This window comes from Gossypium raimondii, chromosome 9, assembly GCF_025698545.1.
Source record: "Gossypium raimondii isolate GPD5lz chromosome 9, ASM2569854v1, whole genome shotgun sequence".
Lineage (NCBI taxonomy): Eukaryota > Viridiplantae > Streptophyta > Magnoliopsida > Malvales > Malvaceae > Gossypium > Gossypium raimondii.
The window spans coordinates 26,897,825-26,916,386 of record NC_068573.1 but is presented as its reverse complement, the minus strand read 5'-3'; the positions used below and the strand labels follow the sequence as shown (position 1 = coordinate 26,916,386).

At 33.7% G+C, this 18,562-nt stretch overlaps 1 non-coding gene across 1 annotated transcript; it reads right to left on the bottom strand.

Annotated features, from left to right (window-relative positions):
• Positions 1-825: 825 nt before the first annotated feature.
• On the bottom strand, positions 826-931 carry LOC128032880 (small nucleolar RNA R71). Its single transcript, XR_008189220.1, has one exon. It is a non-coding gene; the product is annotated as a small nucleolar RNA R71 (small nucleolar RNA).
• Positions 932-18,562: the final 17,631 nt, after the last annotated feature.

Sequence of the window (18,562 nt, the reverse complement as noted above, 5' to 3'; positions counted from 1 at the left end):
CATATCAAAATATTTTTCTTCACCAAAGTGTTTTAAATTGCATTCATAAATAATTCTTTTCACAGTCCCTGTAGGCACGATAACTCGACATTTACTTGTCACTTATTACTTGTTGCGATTGTGTACACTTGCACATTTCTGTTGTTCCAAGTTTTTGGCGCTGTTGCTGGGGACTGTTTTAAAAGTCATTATTTGTGAATTTGTTATTTTTTCATTTTGGTTTATTTTTCTATTCAACTTTAACTTAATTATTTTTTTTTGTGCTTGTTTCAGGTGTTTATGAGTATTGATTGAATTATCGATTTACTCCTCATAGACCCTGAGATTGAAAGAACTTTTTGACAATGAAGAAGACAAGTGAGTCAAAGAAGGACCGATGAGATGAACTATGAAAATCTGAATCAAGGAAACAAAGCAAACCCTGCTCGAAATCCTATCCTTATTGCTGATGATAGGGATAGAGCTCTAAGATAGTTTACCGTGTCAGTATTTCAAGATCTTTATATGGGTATTAGGAGACTCAAAATCGAGGCACAATAATTTGAGCTGAAGCTAGTCATTTTCAGATGCTTCATATAGTGGGCCTATTTAGTGGAATGCCTACTGAAGATCCTCACCTTCACTTAAGACTGTTCATGGAGGTAAGCGATTCTTTCAAGTTAGCCGGAGTGCCAGAAAATGCACTAGGATTAAAGTTGTTCTCATATTCGCTAAGGGACAGAGCTCGAGCCTGGTTGAACTTATTTCCATCAAATTCCATTTCCACATGGCAAGAGTTAGCAAAAAGAATTTTCATGAAGTATTTCTCACCTAGCAAGAATGCTAAGTTATGGAACGAAATCACTACTTTCCAACAAATGGATGATGAATCCTTATATGAGACATGGGAAAGGTACAAAGAATTATTACGAAAGTGCCCTCATCACGGAATCCCTCATTGCATCCAATTTGAGACATTTTATAACGGTCTCAATGCTCACACGAGGATGGTAGTGGACGCCTCTGCTAATGGTGCTCTCATTTCTAAGTCTTATAACGAGGCTTATAAAATCATTGAGAGGGTTGCCAGCAACAATTATCAATGACCAACCAATCGAGCAGCGTCAGGAAGATGAGTCGCTAGAATACATGAAGTGCATCCACTCATTTCACTCGCATCTTAGGTATCTTCGATTTCCTTAATGCTTAAAAATTTTACCACTAATGGTTTTAGTAGTTTTACATCAGAACCACTGAATCAATTTGAAAATGTAACTTGTGTCTATTATGGGGAAAGACATCTATTCGAAGAATGTCCATCGAACCAAAAATCCGTGTATTACATGGGTAACCAGAACCAAAATCTAGGAAAGCAAGGACTACAATCCAATTCCTATAACCCATCATGGTGAAACCACTCTAATTTCTCCTGAAGCAACTAAGGGTTGGACCCAATAACACATACGCCCAACCTAGACCGACCCAACCACCTATTTTTACCCAACAAGTTCAGAAACAACCTCAAGTTAAACCATCCAATGGCTTAGAAAACTTGTTGAAGGTATACATAGCCAAGAATGAAGCATTAATCCAAAGCCAATGAACTACATTGAAAAACATAGAAAACCAAATGTGCCAGCTTGCAACTGAACTGAGAAACTGACCACAAGGTACTTTGCCTGGTGATACGGAGAATCCAAGAAACCCCGAAAATGAGCATTGTAAAGTGTTGACATTGAAGAGTGGAAAGACATTAGTGCCCAACAGTATCGAAGTTGAGGAGGAGCCAGCTAATGCTTAAGATCTAGTGGAAGTTCAACCGAGTGTTGAAATTCCATATTCACCAGAACCAAAATTTGCAAAAACTGATAAGGTAATCCCCGAACAAGTTAATTTTGATATACTAACAACTCAGTTAGATGCAGAATTGCCACAGAAGATGAATCAACTAGTTCCAGTAAAGAATCCTCCAACACCCTACCCTTAAAGACTTCAGAAGCAGAAGCAGGTAGTCCAATTCAAGAAGTTCCTAGACGTACTTAAGCAACTTCATATCAACATTTCATTGGTTGAAGCACTTGAATAAATGCCAAACTATGTCAAATTCATGAAGGATATCTTGTCTAAGAAACGAAGACATGGAGAATTTGAGATGGTAGCCCTTACAAAGGAATGTAGTGCATATCTTCAAGATAGACTACCCCCGAAGTTGAAAGATCCTAAATGTTTTACCATACCTTGCAACATTGGAGCAACATATTGTGGTAAGGCACTATGTGATTTGGGTGTCAGTATCAACTTGATGCCCATGTCAATATGTAGGAAGTTGGGGATAGGTGAAGTTGGACCTACTACGGTTACACTTCAATTAGCAGATCGATCTTTAGTACATTCACAAGGAAAAATCGAGGATGTATTGGTACATATATATAAATTTATTGTTCCTACTGACTTTGTTATTCTACAATTTGAAGCAGATAAAAAGGTGTCAATCATTCTAGGAAGGCCTTTCCTAGCAACTAGAAGAACCCTTATTGATGTGCAGAAGGGTGAGCTCACTATGCGTGTTCAGGACGATCAGGTAACATTTAATGTTTTTAAGCCTATGCGATTTCCTGACACAATTGATGATTGTTCTATAGTTACCAATTTATAAGAATTAATCATGGAAAGAGAACTTAACTATATTGAGGACCCGTTGGAGTAAATTTTGACATCAGACCCTCAAAGTGATAAAGAGGAGGATGAATACTTAGCTTTACTAGAAGCTAATCAAAGGGGATTTAATCCACAATCCCTCTTTGAATCTTTAGAGTTAAAAAATAGGGATTATGCCCAACCAAAAGTGTAAATCGAGGAACCACCTAAATTAGAACTCAATGTACTTCCCTCACATTTAAAATATGTTTATTTAGGTAACGCTACTACTTTGTCTGCAATTGTTTCAGCGAAATTAACCGTAGAGCAAGAAGAGAAACTCATCCAAGGATTGAAACAATTCAATAAGGCTATCAAATGGACCATAGTTGATATTTGTGACATTAGCCCGTCTGTATGCATGCACAAGATCATCTTGGAAGATGGTGAGAAAAGGGACAATTGATGGACAACGAAGATTGAACCCCATCATGAAGGATGAGGTAAAGAAGGAAATAATCAAGTGGTTAGATGCGAGTATAATTTATCCCATCTTAGACAGTTCATGGGTAAGTCCAGTCCAGTGCATGCCAAAGAAAGGAGGTATTACGGTCGCTGAGAACGAAAATAACGAGTTGATACCAACTAGAACTATTACGGGATGAAGAATTTTCATCGATTACCAGAAGTTGAACAAGACGACCAGGAAAGATCACCTTCATTTGCCGTTTTTAGACTAGATGCTGGATAGACTCACGGGGCGAGACTATTACTATTTTCTCGATTGATACTTGGGGTATAATCAGATTACAGTAGCACCGAGGGATCAACACAAGACAACATTCACCTGCCCATACGGTACATTTGCATTTAGAAGCATGCTATTTTGTTTATGTAATGCACCTACTACATTTCAAAGATGTATGATGTCTATTTTTACTGGCATGGTTGAGAAATACTTGGAAGTGTTTATGGATGATTTTTCCATATTTGGACACACTTATGATGATTGCTTAGCCAATTTAGTCAAGGTACTAAAGCGATGTGAAGAAACAAACCTCGTACTCAACTAGGAAAAGTGTCATTTCATGGTACGAGAAGGTATTGTTCTAGGGCATTGGATAACGAGTCATGGAATCGAGGTAGATAAAGCAAAGGTAGATGTTATTGAGAAAGTCCCACCTCTAACATTTGCTTTTATTTTCATTTTTGCTCGCCACTTTAGGAAATCATATTTACACGCTCAGCACATAATAACTTAAATAATCAAGGACTAAAGAGACTTAGCTAGATTGAACGTCATGCACATAAGGGGTACTCCTATAAATTTCTAGGTCCAAAGGACTACCTAAACCTTTGCTTTGATACCATTTAACTTGTAACACCCCCACCTGACCTGTTCACCAGATCTGGCTGTAGGCGTCACAACTAGATCGGGTTATCATTCATACTAAGATCTCACTAAGTAAAAATAAAACAAATTGTATTACCTATTGACAAAAACTTAAAACAAAGATAAATATTCTCAAAATTAAGGTCACCATCTGAGCTCCAAACTCTAAGGGATTTAAATATTTACAAAAAAAAATTTCGTCCCCTAAGCAAAGTTCTTAAAGATTCCCTCTTATTATGTGCATGACTCTATTCTAATGATAATTACTTGATTCTCCCTGATCTAGCTTGGTCCCTTCTTCGAGTCATTCATTTCGCAGTTCCTGTGAAATACATGCCACTCCTTGATAAGTTCAGATGAACTTAGTAAGTTCCTATATTGCTTCAAATTAGACCCTGTCTTCCAAAGGTTTAAATAGAAATAAACTAAAAACAAATAACTCCCTTCTTGTGCGGGTAACTTCTTTTAAACTCGTTGTAGTGGACTTGACCCTATTGCCAATTCTATCCATTTACGAATAGGTCTTTGAATAATAATCTTCTGACCATTATATCGACCTTCGATCAGCCTTGACTATTCCTCTGATTGTCTCACTATTCCCACAAACTTGTCCTTACCTTTACAAGTATTCCTACTTTCTTTTATTCTTAGAGGGGATATCTTCTTCTCACCATGTTCTTAAAGGGCAATCCTACGATCCACCCTGCTAATAGCCCTTGGGTATTTTCCTTTTAAGGATATTTCTGTATCAATTTAGTTTATGGCAAACTCTTTCCTTATCATAATCCTGTATGACTTACTCACTTTCCATTCGTTGACATAACTAACATTGGCCACGCCACCCTGGTGGATTAAATCTTGCTTAGTTTAAATAGTGATCGGATTACTTCTTTGTAATCCTCTTTAGTCGCTTTACCTTACCCTTAAGTGTAGCATGCCTTTTTGCTACGGACCACTATGGCCTTTAGTACTTAGTGAAATGTCATTGTGTGGTCATTTAAGTTCAAGATTTCTCTTTCATACAACATCCCAGCATAATTTGACATTTGGCTGATACTTCTTCAATGGTTTTTTCTTTAAGAGGGACAGTCTTTACAGACACTTTTGTCATCCCGTATATCCTTCTCTGTCAACGAGTTCTAACCACCCCTCTCTTCCTTAAGGACTAACTGACATACATTTGATACATCACTACTCTATAGGGTTTCTCAAAGCACTATCAACGTTCTTTAATGATGAATCCATATCTATCTTTCGCTTGCACATTAGACACCATTAGTATGTTAACTTCCATGACTACTTCCTGCTAGATTAACATCATTATGCCTTGTAGGTTTACACGACTACTATTCCTATAGTCATTTTTCATTTCCATTACGTTATCATCCATTGGCAGATTCTTTCGACTCTCTATTCGACTGATTCAAGTCCATACTTCCATTTTCCTTCCAATCATTTTTCCTTGTTTACGGGTTACCCCATGATTTTTATTATGATTTTCCACTCATTTTTATTGTCTCGACATACTCTCTCTATGCTGCTATAGTCGAGATATGAACTTACGCAGTATACCCTCATGCTTAATGTCCTGTAAGACTCCATTGGTTGCCTTAGTCTAACTACGGTCTTTCACTTCAAAGTCCTCGTGGTTATCATCCTGACAAACTATTTACTATGTCATAGTGTCTTTCAACTATGATAGTGTCTTTCAACTATGGTCTTACATGATATAACCCTGTGTTTACCGCATCAATGGACCATCCGGTGTTTAGTGTCTTGTTGAACTATCCTGTGTTTAATGTCTTGTTGGACTATCTATGATGTCGTAACATCTTTCAGCTGGTTCTTACACAGTATAACCTCATGTTTACTGTCCCAGCGAACTTTCAAAGGAAGTCGTAGCGTCTTTCAATTATGGTCTCACTCATTTATATCATGATGTTATAGCGTCTTTTTCATCCTTATCGTGATGAAATAACATCGTCTTACTCATTTTAGGCGTATAGCCTCTGATCCGTCCCATGACATAGCCATGATATTTATTTAATTTTCCCATTGCAATCCAACCATTTTGCCATTTGTCATCCTAACCTTGATGCTTGAACACTACAGTGTCCCCTCTACAAGGCTCAGAGCTTCGTGCATTACTAGTGCACACAGTAACACCATATGGTGGTATCTAACAAATTTACCTCTTTCTCATTTTCCCTTCTTGTAACCAATTTTTTTAGTAGTGTAAAAAATAATGGTTTTAGAGCCAAAAATCTGACAAGTGAGTCTGTCACATCCCAAAACCAGGTTAGTAGAAATTGGGTTAATGAACAGAGAGTGGTCACACCCGAATTTTTTTTAGTGATTGAGTAGTGGTGGAGTTGTCTTGGATGACCTTTGTTTGAATCCCTTCCCTCACATTATTTTCTATGTGGTGAATTTTTTCCTCAAACCTTAGCAAAGTTCATGCCATGTTTTTAAAATAAATGTTATAGGAATTATAATAAGGAAGTGAGTTGGTTTAGTGGTTAAGTTCTTAGATAATTTCCTAAAGGTTCTATGTTCAGTTCCCCACATTCTCATGTTTTTTTTATTTAATTTTTGGCTCATAAAACTTTGGTCAAAGCTTCCATAACTGTCCACTTCTAGTTACCATGCAGAGAAAGATTATTTCCTTCTTTAGCTAGTCAACATTCCCTCAATAGCCCCATTTTCACTCCCAGGATCCTCTTTTTGCTCCTTTGTCCCCTCAACATGCCTATTTTTCCACCCTTACCTTGTGTGACATACATTGAACCTGGAAAAAGTGAACGAAAATCTTTTGTTGTTCATCTTTTATTTTCCTATTAATTTTTGTCACCCCCACTTTTGCTCTTCCTTATTTCCCCATTTTTTTTCTTTTGTTTTAGCCATCAACCACCATTTGTATTATTTTTCCTCTTCTTCTCCACTACTTTTTTCCTCGAACCACCATTTTCACCACTGGACCTCCACCCCGTCGCTACTCCTCTCCTCTATTTTCTCCACTGCCGCCCTAAGTGTAGCCTTCCTCCACCGTGTCAACCACCGCAAGCCACCACGCATCTTTGCACTCTTTTCATATATTTTTTCTCTTCTCCCCTCTTCTCTTTCAAGAGAGTGATTGAAAAAATAACCTATTTTTCTCCCCTGTCAGACCGCTGCTGTTGCTATCGTAGCACCGTCGACACTAATTATTCATTTTTAGTTATTCATTATTCCATTTAGTAGTCAAGACAATTCTACACTAATTATTTTGTTTAATTCTTAATTTTAAACTATGTTTTCTTGGATTTATTTTTAAATAATCCTCCTTTTTAGATAATTCTTTCCCCTCCAATTCGTGATCAATACGATCCGTCAATCCTTCTGTTCCAATTGTGATAGTACAAGTGTAAGGGTGGTGTAGAAATATTTTTCTCCTCCCTATTTTCTTCCCTTGGCCGAGTGCTTTTGAGGGCTTTAGTGATTTATTCCCTCAAATATTAACATCTTGTATGTCTTGTTTATTGAAGGCAGATCGACACCAACTCGAGAGATCATTAAAGTAGGAATCCAAATCACTAATCCAAGTGATTATTTTTCTAAGGGTAATCTAATTGTTAGATCCAAGTGTGGGTGTTCTTAGAGAGTTGTTGCACACTAGATCTACGATCAGGTGTGGGTTTTAACACTAAACTAAATTAAGTCTTTGTTTTATATTGATAAAGATGTTGTTATTTAAATAATTTTATTGATAATGATACTTTATGTATCCATAAAGAGAGATAAACCATCGATATGAATTTTTTCAAGTATTTCCCCAAACTGTATATGTTATGAAAAGCATGTTGTGTGATATTGATGCTTATTATTGAATTGAAAAATATGTACGCCTCATTCTCATGTTATGTGATTATATGGCATACATAATGTTCACATGAAAATAAATTATGAAATTTTAGTACCATGTGTACATATGAGATTTGCATGTTAGACATGCCTATATGATTTGAGTGATTTTGACCATATCACATAAATGGGTTGGGATATGTGAAAGGTAGAAGTATGTGAAAGTTTATTTGAATTAATGTGACACTGTTCACGATTTTGATTATGTGGTAGTATATCTGCGATTTTGGTGACACTGTTCACAATTTGGTGTGGTGGATGAATGAGTTCTAGGAAAAAACTCGACATGGTGTGTAGCGGAGATAGGTAGTATCGTTTTCACAAAATCTGCATTGTTTTATAGAATGTGCATTGACATGATCATGCATAGTATAAGTGTGAAATATTGAGTTATATGAAACAACTACGATTATTGTGATTGTATAATGTATATGTTTATATGTATGTGATTGTGTTTATGTTAATCCCACACTAAGCTTTATAGCTCAGTCCCTTTAGTTTTCTAATTTTACAGATAAACCCGAGGTTAGGATTCGACGACGACATTTGAAGGAGTTTCTCAGAAGTCTTTTTAAATTAAAGTAATTTTATTTTATTTTGATATTTTGGCTTTGTAATAAGTTTGTGTATGGATTATGACATGAGAGTTTATTTTGGGGATTTTTCATTTTGATTTGTATAAATTGCTTGCATGACATTAAGTTTTAAAAAATTGCACAAATTAGTATTTGATAAGATTTCGCTTGAAACTCAATTTTTAAAATAGGATCTGTCAAGAACATATTTTTTCGTTGCATTTTGAAAAATGAGTTTTAATAAAATGAGACTAAGTTTTCAAAATTATTAATGTTTACAAATGAGTTTTCTAAAGACATTTGATTTATGAAGTTAATATGTTTTATTTCTGAAAAAATGACTAATAACCAAGTTCTCCAATTTTGAATAAAAATACATGATTTAGAAGTATGATTGGAAATCCAAATAGTTTTGAAAAAGGATTGAATGTCTAGAATTGAGATATTATTTATTTCGATTCCTAAAATTTGCACGCTTTTATGAAATTAAATTAAAATTTTTATTTCATTTGTTTTGAATTGATAAGCCAATAGTTTTAAAATGTTTTTTTTCAAAATTCTAAAAGTTTATTTCGGCCATTTTCGTGGACAAATAGTTTTTGAAATGAGATTGAAATTAAAGTTGAACTTTCAATTTCACTAGTTTTGAACGAACTGCACAAATGGTTTTAAAAAATATGTTTGAAATCAAGAAAGTTTTTTTTGGTCATTCCGGTGGCCAATGTAGCTTTCCGAATTTGGCTATAACGACTGGGCCGGGTTTGGGGTGTTACAGAGTCCGTAATTATTATTATTTAATATTTACAAGTCAAATATAGTATTATAATAAATTTTGATTTGGTAATTTATATTGTTTGAATGAATAGTTAAGTTCAAGTGGTATAGTGGTTTTAGAAAATGAGGTATCGGGGCCTCATTTCTATAAATCGAGCCTATAATATTTTATTAAATATTTACAAAGTGTTATTAGGTCCATATTAAAATTTGGTTAAGAAATTTTAATGTTTAGATAGTTAATTAATTAAAATGACTAATTTGTAAAGGATGTAAAATCTAGTCATTATTGAATATCAATGATTAGATGGTTTAATTGTTAAATGAGGAGGTTTTATATTGCAATAATCCCAATTAAACTATGAGTGGACGTTTTGGGTAATTAAGTGTATGAAATTGGATTAATTTTAAAAGGGAAAAATTATAAATTTATAATTAAACGAAAATTAAAAGAAACAAAATGCCAAAAATGCTATCATCTTATTATCTCAGAAGCAAACCTTAACCTCCATAGATAACTTGTAAAAGCTTTCAGTAAAGCTTATTCTTACATGCATGATCAAGAACCGAGTTAAAAAGACAATAATCAAAGAAAGGAGAAAACCGTGGATTAGTCCCTTCAAGTCAACCGAAAGCCTAATCTATGTAAGTTCATAGTATAGAATATACATATGTTCTTATTTATGTATTGTATTAGTATGTGATGATTTAATTGTAGTTCATATGGAATTTTGTCAATAAGTAATAAATTCTTAAATGTCGCAAATTAGTACAAGTGAGAAACAAGTATTTGATAGTTGGTAAATATTGCGATTATATGTTACTGAAAGGAGCTCGATGAATTTATTAAATGTATATAGAAATTGCAAAGTGCCTCTATTTTTGAATGTTTGAATTAAATTATAATGCTCGATTGAATGTAGTAAACTGTTAGGATACAATTGGCATGCCAATAGGGTTAGTATGCACGCTTGTACGGGATTGCACTTCGATGCCTCTGATTGCACATTTGAACATTTTTTTGCACTTTGGTGCCTCTGTTACGCATCTTTGATGCCTTTAGTGTGGTGTAGTTACTCGAGTCAAGTTGTTATAGTTCACCGAGCTATGAAAATATGTGTTTAATGTTGAAATATTGATGTGTACTATTTGAATATTCTATCAAGACTGATTTTGTAATATGTTTCATATTGATGATTATGTGATTAAAGGTAGATACTTATATACACATATGAATTAGTTTGGATTGAATTATTATAGAATAGGAAGTGCATGATGAACCATCTTCATATTAATCCTATATGTGTCTCGTAAATGATTAACATGTATGATTAGTCTAATTTATTTAGTTTTCAAATTGTTTAGTTGAAGTAAGTGATTTGAGGATGATATGTTTATCTGAACTATTGAAACGAAATGTGATATAAATAATGATTATATATTAATTATGTAAATGAAATGGTAAGATGAAATGGTTATACAAAATGCTTATATGGATATATATATATGAAACGGTTTTATGGAATGTTTTTAAAAATATTTATAAGAATATAAATATGGAAAAGGGACATTTGAAATGAGTACTTGAAATAATGATGTTAAATGTTAAATGGATATGTAATGGTTGGTTTATGTACCACATGTGTTTTTCATGTATATGTTTGATAATATGATAAAGTTATATGTTTCATGTATGAACTCAATAACTTTATGAGACTTGTGTTGTGTATAGGTAATTAAGGAACTCATGACCTTGATATTGAATTATCTTGTAAAATGTTTAAATTATATCATTTACGGTAAGTTAAAGTTAAATTTTATTTTGAACTTACTAAGCTTTACACAATCTTACCTCATTTTGGTTTTTCTTCCTCATCGATCATCGGATACAAGCTATCGATTGGATTGGTTTTGGAGATCACACTATCCGACAACTTGATCGGTAACTATCTGTTCACTTTGGTCTGGTTATAAGTGGCATGTAAATAGGAATTTGATATATATATGTCATAAACATTATGGTTATGTTTTGTGCCAATTGAAGTATGATATTTTTTTATTGATGTAAAGCTTAATTAGTTTGTTGGTTGATTTGGATGTTAACTTGTGGTACCAATGAGGGTATATTGGATAAACATTTAGATAAAATGATATATGTGAGCTTTGGCATGTAATAAGGTTAAAAGATTATTTTAGCATTTTCGCTTGTTTTGAACTGTGCCAAGATTGTGGTGATTAATTTTGTTGGTTGTGGTATGTATATAAGGATGTAAATATGTGAATTTAGACCTTTATGCATGCTCTATTAATAGTGCATATCTTATGTTAGAATGGCATGTTCTTGAATGGTTACTTAGAAACTTGTAATGTTGAATTGGATTAAATTTTATTCGTACTTGTTGTGCCCTTTGTTAGCATATTGATTATGTATTATAAAATAGTTGATTTGGTATGTTTCGAAGTGTGTTTAATAGTGTTTTGGTCATATGAATGCATGTGGGAATGTTGTGTCTTGGTGTGCAAGATTTGGGTATGTGATGGCTTGTTTTTGGGATTAAAAATAGAGCACATGGCCTAGGACACGGGCTGTCACACGACCGTGTGCCTCACACGGCCACCCCATACGATCGTGTGTCCTTTCTATTTTAGGTGCAGGTTTCACACGGTCTATGACATGACCGTGTGTCTCAAAACAATTTGTCACTCAGTTTGGCACACGACCTGCGACATGGCCACGTGACCCTTTTTCGAATGCACACATGGTCTGGAACATGGAAGCGTGTCCCTACTTTAAATGTCTACAAGGTCAAGGATATGTCACACGACCTGGCCAAACGGCCGTATGACGCCTGTTTCCAAAAATTTTGATTTTTTTCCAAAATTTCCTGTTTTGTTTCAAATTGATCCTAGAAGGTTCCCAAACTATTTTTAGGACCCCGTAGAGTTGATTTAAGGCCCGTAAGTGTATTGTATGCTATAAATGGAATGTGTAAATGATTGTTATAATTACAATTAAATAAAAGTTCTGTTTGAAATCAAATGTTCTTAATGTTCTGAATTGTACTGTAATACTCTGTAACTCTAATTTGGTGATGGATACAGGTTAGAGGTGTTACACTTCCTAACTCCAAGTAAACCGGACAATGTTTCCTTTACATGCATTACATGCATTTCTTGGATGTAATACCATGGAATCATAGCAAGTTCATGCAACCTCAACATATTTAGTATTTTAGGGTTTTAAGTGCAGAAACTTACTTGATGTTTTCAATTCTTCTCCACTTAGCTTTTCCTTGCACCATAGCTTTCATTCTCCTAATAGTTAAGAGAGGCAACCAATTCATGGGTTAAACTCAGAAATCCAAGTTTGAAATTAATTTTTCTAGAAACATACGGAATCTTTAAAATGGTTTCTGGAAGACCTTAACTTTGATCCTTAAATATCGTTTCTGTAACACCCCTAACCCGTATTCATCGCCGGAACAAGGTTACGAAGCATTATCGGACTAACAAAATAAGAAACCATTTAATTCATACAACAACCCAAACATCATCTAATTATAATCAAATACATTCATAATATCCCTTAATCGAGTCCTCGAGGCCCTAAAAATACTATAGAAACAATCTGGGACTAAATCGAAAACATTTGGAAATTTTAGAAAGAAGTTGAAAAACTTAGACTGCAGGGGTCATACAGCCGTGTAGCCAAGCCGTGTGACTCACACGGCTAAGACACATGCCTGTGTCTCAGGCCATGTGGACATTCGAAATAGGGGCACACGACCGTTTCCCAGCCTGTGCCCATGCCCGTGTAACTCACTCACTTGGTCACACGGCCAAGCCACAAGCCCGTGTGTCAGGCCATGTGCTAGGCTGTGTAACAACCTGACTTGCATGCCTTGAACCTGCAGGGGACACACGGCCGTGTCGCATGGCCATGTGCTACACATAGCAGAGTCACACACCAGTGTCCCAGGCCATATGGCCTCAAAATCAACCTTAAAACACAAGTTTACCATTTCAAATTGTTTGGACCTTAAGAAACTCAAATACTAATCAAAATACGAAATCAAAATGATATTAATCAGGTAAAAAACACATCAAAACCAACCAAGTATGTGCCTAACCAATGTACCCTCATTGGTACCATAATTATATACGAATTTACCTCAAAATACACATTAATTCAATTCATTAATTCATTCAAGTAATACCAAATCAATATACCTAATAAAATTACCACAATCATAGCAATTCAAATATATATAAGCCACACATACTAGCATAACATTTATACCTCATTCTCATACCATTTGTAAATTGGTAATTAGCACAAAATATCATTCATAACATTTACATAAACCAAACATTAACCAAAATAGCACAAGAGCCTATACATGCCATATAATTTGAATTTAACGTTTCAAAAACTACCGAGATAAACTGGATAGTGTGACTTGAATGCCGATCCGATCGTCCAACCTTTCGAAAATCTACAATGACATTAAACAACACAAGTAAGCTTAATAGAGCTTAGTAAGTTTGACGAGTTAAATGATAAATCTTACCGAACTAACTATAATAATTCAAACAATAAAATCATCAAAGAGAACTCCTTATCATTCACAACTTCAATCGATAAATACATCCGTATTCAAATCAATACAAAAATAACTAACATGTCTTTCAAATTCATTAAACAAGTTACCTTACTGAGATTTTCCATCCGAAGAACAACTTACGGGTAAGAGTACATCATCAACAGAAGCTCATAAAAGCTGATCCTCCCGAATATGCTAATAGAAGCTCGAAAGCTGAACAGAAGCTCGTAAGAGCTTATCCACCCAATCACACCAAAAAGAAAGTAAAACACGAGAGTTCACAACAAATTTTGAACCTCGGTTTACTTGGGTAAAATTCCAATATCTCCCTCCAATACCATTTCCATTCCAAACCCCCGTTAAACACCAAATCCCGAATGTACTCAAATCCCGCGTTCAATTCAAGCCGAATATCCAATTCAATATTATAATTCAAATAATAATTCATTTCAAACAATAGAATATATACATAATACCAATCACCAATTATTAAAAATGTTCAATTTTAACCATACGAACTTACATGGACCGAATTGTAGTAATTGTAGAAGTTTAGGACTATTCCACTATTTTTCTTTTCCACAGTATCTACGGATCTTGATATAAATATAAAATTACTCATTAATTAGCATATTTTTCATTTCCAATCCATTTTACAATTAATACCCTTTTATTTTTAAAATTTGCATAATTACCCCAAACTTTTACCTTTTTAATTTAGTCCCTTAACTCAAATTCATCAAATTAACTAATTTTCTCAAATCAATAATCTATCCAAAAATTCTAGGCCCTCAAATAGCCCCTAATAAACCTAAAATTTACTATCAAACCCTAATGTTTTGACATTCTCATAATTTAATCCTAAAATCAAAATTTAACAAAAATCACTTTACAAAATCATCATAGAACACAATCAAAGCTCCAAATACATGATATTCATAAAAAACATCCAATATTCATCAATGGAAACTTCTAAAAATTTTAACAGAATAAAAAATGAAGGTACGGGCTAGCTGGACCTAGTTCCAATGATCTCAAAAACAGAAAAAAATAACAAGAAACGAGTAAGAAATTCACTCACATGCATAACAATTTGCTTGGCTGATTCTCCTAGCTTGACAAACCATGATTTTGGCTATGGTCATGTAAAATAAAGAAGAAACCTATTTCTTTTTACTTAATTTTGTTTTAATTTGAACTAAATTACAAGTTTGCCAATATAATTTCATTATTTTTGTCATTTTCCATCAATTTTTCGTCCCTCTATATTATTTAGGGTTTAATTATCACTTAAGTCCTTCCTCAATTAATAATTACACCATTTCATCACCTAATTGCTATGATTAGCAACTTTTGCACCTTTTTTAATTTAGTCCTTTTTCTTTAATTAACTAACTAAAAATTAATATTTCTTAACTAAATTTTAATACGACTATAATGACTCTATAAATATAATATTTATGAGTCGAAACGACAGAAACTTGTGGTCCCAAAACCACTCTTCTGTCACCACTGAAAATCGGGATGTTACTACTCTTCCCCCTTAGGAAATTTCGTCCTCAAAATTGTTACTTGAAAATAGATTCGAATATTGTAATCTCATTGATTCTTTAGTTTCACAATTAGCTTCTTTAGAACCATGATGATGCCACAATACTTTTACTAACGGAACTCATTTATTTCGTATTTCTTTGACTTCCCAAGCTAAAATTCTCACTGGTTCCTCCGAATACATCAAATCTGACTATAGCTCAATCTCACTATGAGGGATCACATATGAAGGATCAGATCTGCACCGTCTCAGCATCAATATGTGGAACACATTATGGATTTTCTTTAGTTCAGAGGGCAAAGCTAATCTATAAGCTACATGGCCGATTCTTTCAACACTTTCATACGGTCCGATAAATCTCGAACTCAACTTTCCTTTCCCGTCGAACCATAACACTTTCTTCCACGGAGAGACTTTTAAGAATAATTCTATATCTTTTCTTTAAAGATTTGCGTACAATTTCTAATGATCAGATGCAGCCTTCAAAATATCCCAAATAATTCGAACTTTTTTTTCTAATTTTTAGATCAAATCAACTCCCACCATTTTGGATTCACTCAATTCAAACCAATACAACAGTGTTTTACATTTTCTCCCTTAAAGAGCTTCAAACGGTGCCATTGTTATACTGGATTGATAACTATTATTATAAGCAAATTTTGCTAACGATAGATACTTTTCCCAGCTACCTTCAAATTAGAGTATACAACATCTCAACATATCGTTCAGAATTTGAATCACTCGTTATACAATGCATCATACAGATATGTCATGGTATCATGTATAATCAGTATAGTGTATATAGCACGCTCAACATACAGACATACATAGGTATCTTATATAGGCATATAACAGTCTTACAATCATTACAGTCAATTAGAGGTCTAGGTAAACTTACCGACCCTACAGTAGGTCCACAGTTGACTCGGGAGACCTGTGCACCTTAGCAGTCAAACAGTGAAAATGGGCCCACGACCCACATTACATGCCCATGTGGGCCAACACGCCCGTGTTGAGAGACCCCCTTGGCTGGCCACACACATGGCAAATTTGAGAGATTCAACTTTGCTAAAAATAGCCTGGGCTAAATCTTTAAAGCCACATTTTTTGGAGGGGTTTGAATTCAAGGTTGGAAGTTCTTCAAGGGCTTCTTTGCAAGCTTATTTAGTAAGCTAAAATGCTGATTTGTGACAGCATATCGACAGTTCGGGGCAGCCCAATTGGTGGTTGGTTCGGTTCACTAAATTCGGTTCAACCAATGCGATTCAATTGGACCCTTTTTTTCCATAATTAATTAATAATAATTTATTTAGCCCAAATTAAATTGGGAATAAATTAAAATTAATTATATTATGAATTAACACACATTTTTAGACCATCTTAGGCTGGAAATAAATTTGCCTCGATGCTTCAAATTGCTTCTCGGTTTTATTCTTCGAGCATTGTTTGCTGAGCCAATTTTGGCCCTTTGTGCAAATCTGTCGAAAATAGTCAAATTAATCAAAATTAACTATAAAATTAATTAAAATTCATCATGTTCATATTTTTAACATAATTTAATTATTTTATAATATTTAATTATTTTTTTACAAGAATTTAACCGAAATAGCATGATTTTAAGTTAAAAAGGGCATGTAAAAACACATAAATTTTCGTGTTTCCACACCCTTAAACTTAATTCATTACTCATCCCGAGTAATGCACAAATTTGAAAAGAATTTTCTCGGAAACACTTTTTGAAAAACTCCTTCAAAACCACATTCTTCCCAAAATCATGAAATCAATATACTTATGCTCAAAAACAAGAAATTTGATAATTATGCTACTCAAGTATATATATCGTTCAAATTAATCTCAACAATTACTACAATAGCAAAATTAGACTAAATGTTTCTTAATAAAGACATGTTAATCCCTACCAATTTGATTTTAATCCCTTATTCAAAATTAAATTGCAATCATTAAGCTTAACTGATGTCTTCATATGTTGAACAGAGCAATTTCTCTCCACTAATGTAGGTAACATTGGAACTTTGAATCAATAGATCTTTAACAAGGTTGTAACATGGCTGGGCTTAGGGGTAGGTAAAAGATAGATAATTTTAGGTTTAAAAAAACCCTAGACTCAGCTTGTATCGGACCTTTCAAATAATTACCTTCAATACATCAACTTTTCTTTCCTTTTCACATGCTCTTTAGTGCAATTTACTTCAAGTACATATGTTTTTTTTCCGAGTATTTTACTGCATGTACTACAATTTTTAGAGCATTTCATACTTCTTTGCAACTCCCCCAAACTTATTTTCAAAGAATACTCTGAATAGTACTGAGTCTAGTGTTTGGGACATTTTTAAGATAATTAAGAAAAGTGATGGCTAACTTTGTAAGGGTTCAAATAAAATTAGGCCATAAAGTCTCAAAGTTGGGTTTCAAAGGATAAAAATTTCATCATGGTTGGCTTGAAAGGCTCAAACGGTCCAAACAATAGTTGCCTAAATCATTTTCAACGTTCCATGCTTCCTAGGATTTCGCCTCAAGAAACTACTAAGTCAATTCTAAAGACTTAAACTTTCATGCATGCCTAACTTTCCTAAAGAACTAAAATTTTATGGTATGATTTGCATGCTTTATTAGAAATACATTTCATGTCATTATTAAGCTAACATAACAATTTATTGAAATAATCAAACTTTATTCATACTTAAATTTAGCATACTTAAAAAAATTCAAATTTATTGAACAAAAACATATCATATTCATAATTAAAAGAAAAATTTTATTCTGAGTGGAAATAATTTCAATTTTCGGTCCCCCCAACTTAAAATGAACAATGTCCTCATTATTTAAAGTGAATAGAAACTATATACCAGGTAGGATTCCAAAAAAGAGGAGGTGAGTCAATTTGACTGCTTAAGTACCAAGCTCTTCCTAGATCCAATCCTAAACATGTATATACCTATTGCCACACTTTAGACTTTACTACTTGTCCATATTTACTTTTGATTCCCATCTCTTATTTTATTCTGCAGAAATAAAAAATTCCTAATTAATCCTAATTCTAAGCTTAAGTTGATAAAAAATAATATATAAATTATAAATAATATAATTATATATTAAATTTTATCAAATTATTAATAATATTAAAGAT